This window comes from Perca fluviatilis, chromosome 12, assembly GCF_010015445.1.
Source record: "Perca fluviatilis chromosome 12, GENO_Pfluv_1.0, whole genome shotgun sequence".
NCBI lineage: Eukaryota > Metazoa > Chordata > Actinopteri > Perciformes > Percidae > Perca > Perca fluviatilis.
In genome coordinates, this window is record NC_053123.1 from 12,208,741 (window position 1) to 12,221,717 (window position 12,977).

Sequence of the window (12,977 nt, forward strand, 5' to 3'; positions counted from 1 at the left end):
AAACAAACAAACAAAAAAACAATAGTCTTAAACCACTTTTGCATAGTTGCATTTTATACCTGGCTACCTACAGTGTTACCTGGAGGCAGAAATGTCATTAACCACATGGTGTATGACCTGATATGTGAGGGCCTCCAGCATATGTTATAACTGAGTGATGAAAAGGTCAAATTAAGACCTTTAACCTGTTTTGAGAGAACTGGTTTGAAAGCCATTATGTGTGGGCATCCAAACTAGATTAAAATATAGAAGATTGAGTATAGAAGAGTGAGGGATGAATAAATACTGTGGCCCATATCCTCAGGGAATAAAAACTGGGGCCATACATTAAATATGTTCTTACAATTTAGTAGATTAGTAATATTTCATTGCATTCTGACATTTTGGACCCATTATGACTTGAAATGAGTGCACATCACTGGAAGCAGAAGTAGCACTATGTTTATTTAAAATAAAAAGACCTTGTAAGTTAGGAGAAGCATATCCCAATAGTTTTTTTTACCTACAGTATGCTAGCAATGAACATATTGTGTAGTACACATTAGTGCTGTGAAAAGGTTTCATGGTTTTGCACAATATGTTGTACCACAAATTAATTAAAAAAGAAATTACACAAAAAATGACAACTATGTATAAAATAACCTCACAATCCACACTTTTGTGTAATCCTAACCCTTTTTTTTCAAAATTTGATCAATCCAGTTATAAACTGTTGCAACACATGTGGATGGTAATGGCATGTTCAAACACTTTATGTACAACCTAAATATAAGATCTCAGTAATATAACATAACATTTTGATTAAACATTTCTGTGCTAACCTTTGCACACCCCAATTGACAACCATGTTAAATTGTATGAACTACATTAGAATAAACACAAAATAGAGCTTAAACTATAAAATAAAATAAAAAATAGCATCTTGTTACTGTGAATTCGTGCAGTGGAGTTGTCACAATAATATCTAGACTCCTCACTGACATCAAACATATGCCTTGATGACAATTAAACCCGTCTTTATGACCAGTATTGAAAAAGCCCCAGCAAATTAACAGAACACACAGATCTTGATTAGAGAGACAGAAGCGATGTTGAGACAGCAAACACATTTAAAAAACAGTTTGACAAGGTGGCTGCAGACAGAACATACTGTAGTTGAGAACCTTTGTAAAACTAGCTGCTCTGATCATTTTTTACTGTGCATGCAAGGCCATATGGGGCATAACATCATATACCCAAAGCTGTCTGATGCTATACCATGATGTTGTTTTGGGACTGCTATTGGGAGGTGGGGGTTCTGCCCTCATGCTGACATCAGGCCTGTCACAAACTCAGTGGATGGCCTAGCTGTGCTTCTGTATTCCCATCACGTGAGGTCCAGTTGTATCTGTTGAATATGGAGAGTGTCTTTGTTTTGACACGAGTGATAGAAGCACTGACAGAGGCAGCTTAGCGAGGTGCCTCTCATCCTGACAAGGCTGAGGTGCTCTGGGCAGAGGGGCAGGGGCTCTGCCGACTCCCTGTCTCATCTGGAAGAGACCCATCTCTCCCTTCCACCCCGCCTGGGTCAAACACACCCATCCATCACAGCCCCTCCCTTGTTTTCTCCCAGGGCATCGAGCAATATTTTGCAGCCATTTTTCTCCCCCCACTCGTGGCCGTCAGTCAGGGACGGCTTTGCAGTAATATAACTGACACTGGCTGGCGTTCAGGGAGTAATGAATAGCCTAGCTGGGTCTATCAGGAAGAGCAACAGACACCCTCACATACTTCTCTCTTTCTCTCTCTTTATTTCTATCTCTCTTTCTCACTTTGTCCTGCTAGTTTTGTCTCAACAATCACCACATTTCAAACTAACATGTAGAGTGAGATACATTCTCCCCTTTACTGCCTGTCTCTCCTCATTTCTTGAGTGCCCCCTCAACTGTATACATGCAAACGTGTTTTGTACATTTGACTTTGCAAATGTAAATGTTGCACAAATGTTGTGGTAAATGAAAACGACTGCTAATATAAAACTGCTAATATAAAAGCAATTATTTGTTTAAAAAAAAAAATATCTGTTTCGCGTCAAATTTCACTTGCAAAGATTTATGTCAGTCTACAAAGATGCATACACTGGGTCTATGCAGAGTCACTCTCTGCTGCACTGCTGAGTGATATGTCTTTTTTTCATGGCTGAGAAGTAATATAAATTATATAGCTGTGGAGCCAGTTCCAAAACTGTAAATGTGTTATGGTGACAAACCTTTCCTGTAAAAAAAAAAAAAGGCTTGTAGAATGGTAACAAAAGCTGAATGCAAATGTGTCATATTGTTTACATAGGCTTTAGGTGTTAAAATGGTATATGGGGTGTAAAAAAACAGGGAATAAACAGCTCCACAGCTAAGAAAGCAGAGGAAGATCATGCCAGCCCCAGCAGTTGAGGCTACATTTCCCCAGTTGTGACCAGCAGCTAGAATACTGTCATTGTGATAAGTACAAGAGCAAAGCATAAAAACGAGCCGTTGTGGTTTTACGGGAATTATGTGCCGAACTATTTCTTGGCTGGACGCAGTGATTTTGTCATACTTACTATAGTCTATATCCTTGACGATTTCGCTCATTTAGGCCGGATATCTGTTGCCCTGGGATTCCTTTGGGTTTGCATTTTAAACTCCGGTCAAATACTATGGTTAACCTTTTATCTAATCTCTGCAAGGTAAATCCAGACAGCTAGCGAGACTATCTGTCCAATCTGAGTTTTCTGTTAAGTATTCATGTAGAAATGCCAATAAAACAGAGCACGTTTTCCTCCCATCCCCAAATGCTATGAGGACTGTAGCCAGACCCTCCTCCAGCGCGCTTTGGAGGAGAGTCTGGCAAAGCGAGATTGTTCTCATTATGGCTGGCCAAAAAAGCTAGCTGTTAGCCTCAGCCATCCCTTGTGATTAATCAGTGTAGTTGTAAAAACACTGAAGTGAGTGGTACAATAAAGTAGTCGTCCTCTCCAGACTCTATTCCCCCTTTCCTCCTCCATTCGGTCCTCCACTCTACTGCACTCAACCTCCTACCCAATCAGTGAAAAGTGACTTTGGGGGTGGTGGGGTGGAGTGGTTATGTCAGTGACCCCCTACAGCGTGATTGAAGCCTCTCAATGGGGCCCCTTTAGAGGCCAAGAAAGATAGAGTCGTAGATTACTCCTTCATCCCAACATTGGTATTTACATTTGTTTGAATGAATCTTTCAGATAAGATTGTTACCTTTACTCAGCATTTATACTGGTCCACATCTTATTTTGTTCATTGCGTAGTGCATTTGTTTTCTTCCTGACATTTTACCTCTGCAGACTGGCTGAACCATTAATAGCTTTGACATTTTAATGTATTAATGAGGGAATTGAACCTCTCATATTGTTCTTTTCACTACAGAGCTTGAGAGAGTGGGGTTTTCTAATAAATAACAAAGTTTACTCCTAAAAGATGACAAAATAATTCATTATGTTCTGAGCTGCTGTTAATAGTGTTGGCGCTTTACACAACAGTTTAATAGTTAATAAAGTCTGTGTGTCATAAAGTCAAGAGAAGGTACTCTGTCAGAGGTTGTATATCATTAATGAAACATAGCTGTAAATGATACATTTTCTTTTTATTTTATGAGAATTCATAAATAAATCTGGTTTTATTTTATGAATTTGCAAACTTGTGGTTGTTCCATTATTGTTTTAGGGCAATACCTGACCCTCTCTCATCACTGCTACTAAGGTTCTCTTGAGAAAGGGCCATTTTGGCCAAAGGAGGTTAAGACAAGGGCCCCTATTTTCCCGAGACGAGCAAACACAGCTCAAAGTCCCATTTGATCTAAATGACATTATTGGTAAGAACTACACATTAATCTAACCTGTAACATACTCAGCTGTAATTGCACTGTGCGTAATATTTTGCTGAACATTTCTGTAGTAGCAGATGAAATAGACAAAGATTCTTAAACAGCCATGATAGCAGCTCTGTGAGGCTTTACTAACGCACAGTGGTGCTTTGAGCTAAATGTTGAAGTCAGCATGCTAACATGCTCACAATGACAATGCTAGCATGCTAATATGGTATAATGTTTACCTTGTTCACAATCTTAGTTTAGAGTGTTAGCATGCTTATGTTAATTAGCACTAAACACAAAGTAGAGACTGATGGGAATATAATTAGTTTTGAAGGTTGCCTATTTGTATTTGTGTAGGGGGATATACAGTATTTTACCTTTATTTTTTTTTTAGTGTAGGCTATACATGCGCAGCAGTGGAGGCCCCATCCTGATGCTAGTCTATTATTGATGATGTCAGAGTCACATCCTGTCAGCTTGGCCTCTGATCCGATGAATCCAAACTGCATAGTTGATCTTTGATCTCAGCGATGATCTGTCTCTCAGGTTGTTCTGACTTTTTGAGGCAGAAGCCGCCCCGGTCCACCACCAAGTAAGAGACAATAGAACAATGTCAGTAGTCTTTCAACAGTTGTTTCTTATTAGCATTTATTAGATATAATGTTGATGGCAAACCATGCTGGGTCTATTTAGTTTTTTTTGTAGAGTAAATGTATGCCCTTGTTTCAATCTGCCACTTTGAGTAGAAGAATTGAATTGAGCGATTAAGTGATTAGGAAGAAAGAGTAGTAAGTGTAGCAGTTTTCCCTTCCATGCCCATTGGCTGTCAGTGTGTTGTATATAAATAGTTTGGTGGCTCAGCAGGAGAACAGCACTTCATCAAGGACCACGGGCACAACATGCATCCGTCTGCACTTACACTAGCGCTCAGCCTTGATTACACCTCCTCCGCACTTCGTTTTTTTTGCCCTGCCCTTCTACGTGCTTATGGCACATTCTGCACATCCTGTACAGATGTTGTCGATTCACTGATTTGTTTCCTCCAACAGTGGAGTTGAAACAAGGCCACCTTCTCCAAGATAACAAAACAAAACAAAATTTTGTCAGACAAATGACCCCCGGCCCAAGAAACTTGCTGATTATCTGTATCTGGATTTAATGCTGTTTAATGGCTTTTATTTAGTCAGTGGTGACGGTTATACTGCTCTTACAGGATGTGCTGAGTAAAATGTCTAACATATCACACTTCCAAGTTTGAAATTGGACAGCATTGCATTCACATGCAACTTTGTTGGGAAATCAAAGGCAAACAATAAATAAGCATAAAATGTTGTAGAGGTTACAGGTTTGTTGCCTAATAAGCACGCTAAATTGCTATTTCGTTTTACTTCATTCATTCAGTTTTACATTGTGTTCATGCTAGCTGATCCCCATCATATATATATATTTATGTATATATATATATATATATATATATCCCATATACAGTATATCCCAATCAGTAGCCTGTAGGGCTGAAACTAACCGGTAAATATTTTCAATCAATTCAAATGCAACTCAGCCTAATCCTAAACTACATGGTAGAATGGATGTTAATGTACAAGCTTACAGGTGATTTCAGATTTCTTGTTGTGGGAGTGTTACTGTAAGGCATTTGCATTTTGCAAAGTTAGCAAAAAGTTACAAAAAGGTACGGAGTCCAAAATGCTTTCACACATTACTTCTCAGATGGTTTTGAGTCACAATTAAACTTTCAGCACGGCTCAACTAGTTTCCTCCATTTAAGGCTATGATTTTAGGTTGTGCACAGGAGAACAATGGCCATCAGGGAATGCGATATATCAGAGTGCATTTTACAAAGACTCCTGCTGGAGTACAATGAATGCCCTTTTGTGTTCATATTCAGTCTTGAAGCTCATTTGTGACCATGAGTTGTAGTTAAAGTTCCGAAAAGCTAGTAATGGGACCTTTGATTTGAGATTATTTTGTCACACATAACCTACAATGAATTTTGAATAAAATATAATGTACTTTTTCCCATGTTTGAACAGTAAGTCGCATTTCAAAAATATTGACAACCAGTGACATATCCGTCTTGCAAATATCATATTAGCAGTGTTAGGGGTAAGAGCAACTACTTGCTTTAAACATAATTGAAGGAACATGCTGATTTAACTAAGAGAACTTTTTTTCTGTAAGTCGACTTACCACAGCCTGTACAGTTGTGGCCGTCTTGTTTCTATTTTTGTGGCCATTTTTCTATTGTGTATGAAGATAGGTAGCTATGTAGGAAGATGGCATGCTCATTCTTAATTCCAGCTATAAAACTATGATTTGTCAATTGCTTCTCAAACTGGGGAAATAGCCGTGAGCGAGCACAAACACCAGATCTATTTAAATTACTGAACAAATTGGAGATGAGGGCAGTTTTTCAGAGGCCTGGAACCTACAGCTTTTGAGCACTAATAGAGGTTAGCAATCGACAAGGCCAGCTGATGCAGAATTGCAAACGCTTTTTAAGACCATCAGTGAGCATGTCATTTTTCATTGTCACTGTGTTGTACGTTATTCTGTTGTGCAGTCACTATGGAAGCTAATGTATACATTCACTCAGCCTAGTGAGGCAGCCCTGAAATGACAGCCCTGTTTAATGCATGGTCCTTCTAATAAAACAACCCAACACATAACATGTGGATACAAAACACACACGCACGCACGCATGCACACACACACACACACACACACACACACACACACACACACACACACACACACACACACACACACACACACACACACACACACACACACACACACACACACACACACACACACACACACACACACACACACACACACACACACACACACACACACACACATGCACACGCATCCATACAGCAGGCCAAGTGTTAATTTCATCAGCAGCGGTGGAGAAACAACACAGTAGCTGATGGCTTAGAGAGTGATGAGGCGTCTAGATTTACCAATGACAGCCATTTGCTAAGTGTGACTGAAATACTGCCTCCTCTCTCGCTCTGTCTTTCTCTTATGCTTCTTTTCTCTCCATCTTTTCCTCTCTCTTCTGCTTCTCGTCATTCATCATCAGTCTGGTGGAGCTGTGGCCTGTAACCATTGGCCTGTGTGTGTGTGTGTTTGTGTGTAAGAAGAAGACTATTAACCTCAACTGAATGTATTTCATCTGCACTGCCTCAATTTCAATCAGAGCTAATGGAAGTGCTGGCCAACGCTCAGCTTTGCCCTGGTCCTCAGCTAACACACACACACACACACACACACACACACACACACACACACACACACACACACACACACACACACACACACACACACACACACACACACACACACACACACACACACACACACAGATGCATAGCCGTGTTTTTACTATACTGTATGTCTCTAATGTGGCTTCAAGGCTGCACCTCCTTCCCCCACTCAACATTCATCGTGAGTCCAGGCAACTACAGCACTGCATGCACCCTGTGTGTAATAAAGTCTGTCCAGAAAAGGCATTCACAATAAACAATACAAAAAAGAAGCTACTCAGCAATGAGACAGCAATGAGGTAATATTAACTAATTCAATGATTTAAATGAACTAGCAAAATAGCTGTATTAAAAATGTATGGAGACAGGCATGCTTGACTTGAAATAAAATAAAATAACTGACTGCTTACCATCTAAGCACTGAGACTGAGACAAAAATTATTGGTGCTGTGAAAATGTTTGCAATGTTGCACTTTATCCTGTCTCAAGGGAAACCACTGTCACAGCACAGAGACACATTGTTGGTCAAAAACAATTTGAAATTCAGTAATTACAATATAGTTACTAAACCAGGAATTCTCTCTCTGAGCTCTGTTACTTCAACATTTTTGGGGTCGTCTTGTTTGCCGTACTATCAGAAGTGATAGTCTTCTCTGTGTGTCCAGTGGAGGGACTGATCTGGGATGTATTGGCTTGGGGCAGGGGCTATGTGATAGGTATATGGATAGCCATTGTCAGAAAAGAAGGAATACAGCTTCTGGTAACAAAGTTGTCTTATTTACATGTTGTGTTGTCCCAGATGGCTCTCTAACATTAGCCACTAGTAAGCATAAACTCAAGGGTCAGTTGGTTTTCAGAGTTGGAAAATCATCTATGAGGTTGGGTATTCTTAAATGTATTTATTTAATTATATTTATTTATTTATAAGGAGAAAGCACATTAATCAACATTACTGTAAATGTGCCTGTGTTAGCCAGCTGACAAAATGTTTTGAAGTGCTGCACGCAATTACCAGGGCTAAGCTAGCTGTTAATGGTCCATAAATACCTTACAATGTAATCACTGTTTCAATGACTAATAATAAGTAATAAATAATTGATATTTGCCCAGCACTGATTGTCTGTATAGTTTGTATCTATCATTTGATGCATATTTATGCTGATGTCACAAAGGCATATTCTGGCCTTCTTGGCATCTGCTCAAGAAAAGTTAAATCAGTAATAACTGATTTTTTTTGGCCTCTTGGGGGCAGCAGAAACAAGTTGTTGACACAACATTGACATATCACCTTTAAAGTTGACACTTATGTTTTCTGCAAATTCATGTATTAATTTCTCACCTTATTGAACTTCATACTTTTATATTATATCATGTTATATAATTTTCTCCCATACTTGTTACATTATGCAGCATTTTGCCCTCCTTTTTGTCATATTACATTCACTAATACAGAATTTGCATTAGGTGTTCAATTATTTTACTGCACACATTCACATGATGTAATAGCCTATTCTTTTTGTGCATATCTCTGCAAAAATAATGGGTTTTAATTTTGTTCATAAGAAATGGAAAGTCCTGGTTCAGCATTAGTGTACAGTAATATTGCTCCTTTGTGACCCCAACAGGATGTGCTTAAGTGTAACACATCTTAGGTATCGTAATGAGAGCTCCTGCACCTCTCTGTAGCTACAGTTATGCTCTATGTAGCAACAGAAGAGAACCACTCTCTATTTTTTCGCCAATTAAGCAGCATCAGTCACTGTCAGAAAACTGGCCCTGAATGGTAAGCACTCCATTAGTGGAATTACAGCAGCTTCAGACTGCTGCAGAAAGAGATGGGGAAACGAGTGGAGTTAATGAATTCCAATTGGTGATCCATCAGTTGTAATATGCCTTTTGCAGGAAACACTCGCGGTGTGGACTGAAGAAGAATCTAAAAATTACCCATCCTCAAAACACTAGTCTACAATAAGGTGTAAATAATTAACTGTTAGCATATTCAGGTGGATAAGGACAGAACCCGTAATTACAGTGCAGTCCTATTGAGGAGCTCCAGATGGGCTGACTGGAAGACTGCGTCTAATGCCTCTTTGGCTGAATACATAAAAAAGCACAGTAATAGAGTAAGGAAAGTTCTTGCTTAAGGAGCACCATTGTGCCTGTTTGAATTAGGAATATATATATATATATATATATATATATATATATATATATATATATATATATGTATGGGTTTATCAGTGAATTTCGCAATTACTGGAGAGATAATCAGCTTTCTACACACTGTCCACATGATGTAGTTAAACTTGCATCTTCTGTTTTTTGTCCCATGCTGAACCAACATTTAGCATAAGTATTTTTTAACCATGATGGGTAGTTTTTTCTATCATTAACTTCATTTTACCCTAATCTTAAACAAGTACTTTTCTTTCCTGGACTTAACTAGACCTTAACCATAGAGGTGCACGATCAGAAAACACTCAGTCCAGTACTTTTGTGTAGCCTTAACAGTATTTGTATTTTCTACATATTATTTATCTATACAACATGTCCTGCATAGAGGGGCTTTAGTCAGCTCTTTATGTTTTCACTGTCTTGGCACACAATATGTATAAATGTAATACCTCTGGCTGATGTTCTGCTTGTTTAGGCATTTTCAAGCTTTACTCCATAATATCTAATTTACATGAACCAACATGCTTTAAAGCTGAAAATATTATTTAAATACTTATCCTGGACACTGTGGGTAGTATCTGTTCTACCTCTCTCGTCTCCATTACCTTCTCTCTTTCTTTTTCTCTCAGTCTCCTCATCTGGTTCCGTATCTCTTCCCTTCCCAAAGCTGAGCTTTGATTGACGAGTCTTTTCAGTTTCTTCTATCTCAGTGAAAAAAGTAAACACAGGGTCAATTTATATTTATATTTAAGTGTTACAACAAGCCGGCATCATGATGAATGGCCACTGTTTAGCGTAACGCAACCGCACAGGTCATGTCTGGGGATGAATGAAGTACAAGCATTCCACTAGTAAAATGATCTACAGTTACCTGTATCACGCTTCACATGGATCACACTTCACACCACTTCTGCCTTTGCTTCTGCTAAAGGACAATTCACATGAACACAGGTGGTCCCTTGCCAGGAAAATGTAACCATAAGTTGTTTTGATGAACAAGAAGCGACTGATAATTCAGTCAGTTGACTTTTCTTTGTTATTTAGCTGTCATTCAAAACATCCCTGATTGTGCACTTGTGTTTACAGTGATTGCTGATAACCAGAGAGCAACCAAGAAACTGCCTCACATGTTGTCTGCTAAGTAACCAGGTTAGTGAGGTCAAAGGTGGAGTGACTGGTAAGTGATAAGTGGCCCAGCTCACCCTAAGGCCCTGGATAAGCATTCCTGTTCTCAACTCAACAGCCTCTACATCTCAAATCCAACACTGGACAAATGAAACTAAAGGCTGCGATGGCCTTTTCAAATCCCACTCTGTAACCTCCTTCATTACTCACCCTAAAAGTTACTCTAAAAAGTAATACCCTTCTATCTTTTGGTGCTTTATGGGCATCATATACACATTTCCAGGGGAATTCTCATATTCGTCTGTCGGAGCATCCACCCTCTGTGTTCGCTGATCAAGATGAACGGCTGTGTGCAGCCCAAATTCAATCCAGCAAGACCCAGACATCAATAATATATTAGTGGAGCAGTTAGAAGCCTAAAGATATCAGTATTGATTGTCTACTTAGATTCAGCTTGTTTGGACTAGGAGACAAATAGCCTCTCCGCCTCTCTCGAGAAACCCATTTAATTTTACAGAAAGAGTTACTCTACAATGTTACTGCACATCTGCTGCTGATGCCATTCACATCATCTGCTGTGTGTAAAAGTGACATTAACAACAAGACTGGATATGGGACACAAGAAACATTTTTTATTTGTATTTCCATTTATGCGATTACAGAATGCTGCATTCATTCCTTATCATTTCTATCACATAGTGTGACTTGATGGGCCAAAGTGAAGACTTGGAAGTGTTCATGTTCAGAATGAACATGAACACATGAATGTAGGTGTCAAAAAGCCACGACTGGAATATTCCATCAGATTGATGGATATAACTTTGTCCACATTTGTGAGAATGGCTTTCCTCCTATTCTAAGAACAAGTCAATCAATGCCCTCTCTCTCTTCCAGTTATTTTCTTTTATGGCTGCTCTTTGTCAAACGAATCAATGCAAGGGGGACATTTTAGTGGACTGAAAGGGTGAAGAACCTACAAACCCTGCCTGATCGAGGTTGCATGGTAATTGTGACATTTATTACACATTCTGTCTGTGCACCCTGCTTCTCTCTTTGAGCAGGCAATATTTAAAACTTCTATTTTATTATTAGACAAAATATCAAACAATGAGACGGCAAATCTCTGCAGCGCTGTTTTGTTATGTGGTTATTCTTGGTAGTAGTTATGTATTTGTCTAAAGTCTTTTTTATGAATGATGAAAAGTTAAGTTTAAATGTCAGCTGGTATAACAGAGATGATCAGAATCTTACTGAATGAAAATCATGAATTAGTTTAGTGTATTATTTCAAAATTACATTGTAATAGCTGCAACTGTAAAGCAACAGTTTTAGTTTTCCAATTTTCTTTTCTCTATGGCGGCGGGGCCTGTTCAATTATGTTGTCCAGACCATGCTAGCAAGAACCCAATGGTTTTGTCTCTAAAAGGTTAAATCCAAATATTTTAGTATCTAAACTATTGTAATGCAATTCACCTCTTCACATTCCTTTATCTGCTGTGATATGAGTTAATGAGGAATGGAAAATTCATATCTATGACAATGGAAAGCATTAGTTAGGGCTAAATAATGACTTCCATTTAATTATTAAGCAGTAAAGGCATACATAAAAAGCAATACAAAAAACAATGTGTAGGCTATTGTATTCTGTGTTTGCTTTGTTTTTATTTAGCCATTTCAAATCTTCCATAGAGATGTGGCGGTGTTAGCCTCTACCAAAAAAACAATGTTCATTGGTAAAACAAATGTTGCCGTATTCATGTTATGTCCTCTAAGCTGCCAACTAGCACTGGTAGCTTTACCTCCATTCAGTTGGTAAGCCTTCAGTTACTGTAAGAACGGAGTGCTGCATGTGGTCAGTCACTGGGGCTAAGCTAAACTTAGCTGTTAATGGTCAGTAAATACCAATACCTTTGGAGTTCTTTAAAGGCACCTTTGACGGAGTTAGGGTGAGTAGTGAAATTAAAGTAACGAGTAGTGTAAATAATTACTGTTTATTAATTAGGAAAGTAATCTTTAATTACTTTTGCAATGAGTAATTAATAAAAACAATTCTGGCAACACTGTGTATGTGGGAATTAAATCACTTTTGTAATGTAATGCTTTCAAGGGATACATTACTGAGGGATGAAAACAAACTTTACATGTTTAGCCCAAGTTTAGCCCCACAACAGGAAAATGTCAGATTATTAGTTTAATGTTGCGGGATGTAATGAACAGTGCAGCCTCCAATGGCCACTTTAGCTGCTCATCAGTTTTTGTCTTGTTTGATCATTTTCAAAAATGCCTACTTTTTGGTTACTACAATTACACAAAAGAACGCACTATGTGAGTAAATAAATTAAACTAGAAGATTAATAAGGCTGTATAGACTTCTATTATCCACTGTATACACAATATGTAGATTAAATATATAATGCAATCAGTTTTACCATGTCCTAAGTCAGTGATGGTCGTGCAAAATGTGGCACTGCATCAGCATACATTTTGGGTCAGCTTTTGTATCTAGAGCGAACAGTCCTTTTGAAACTA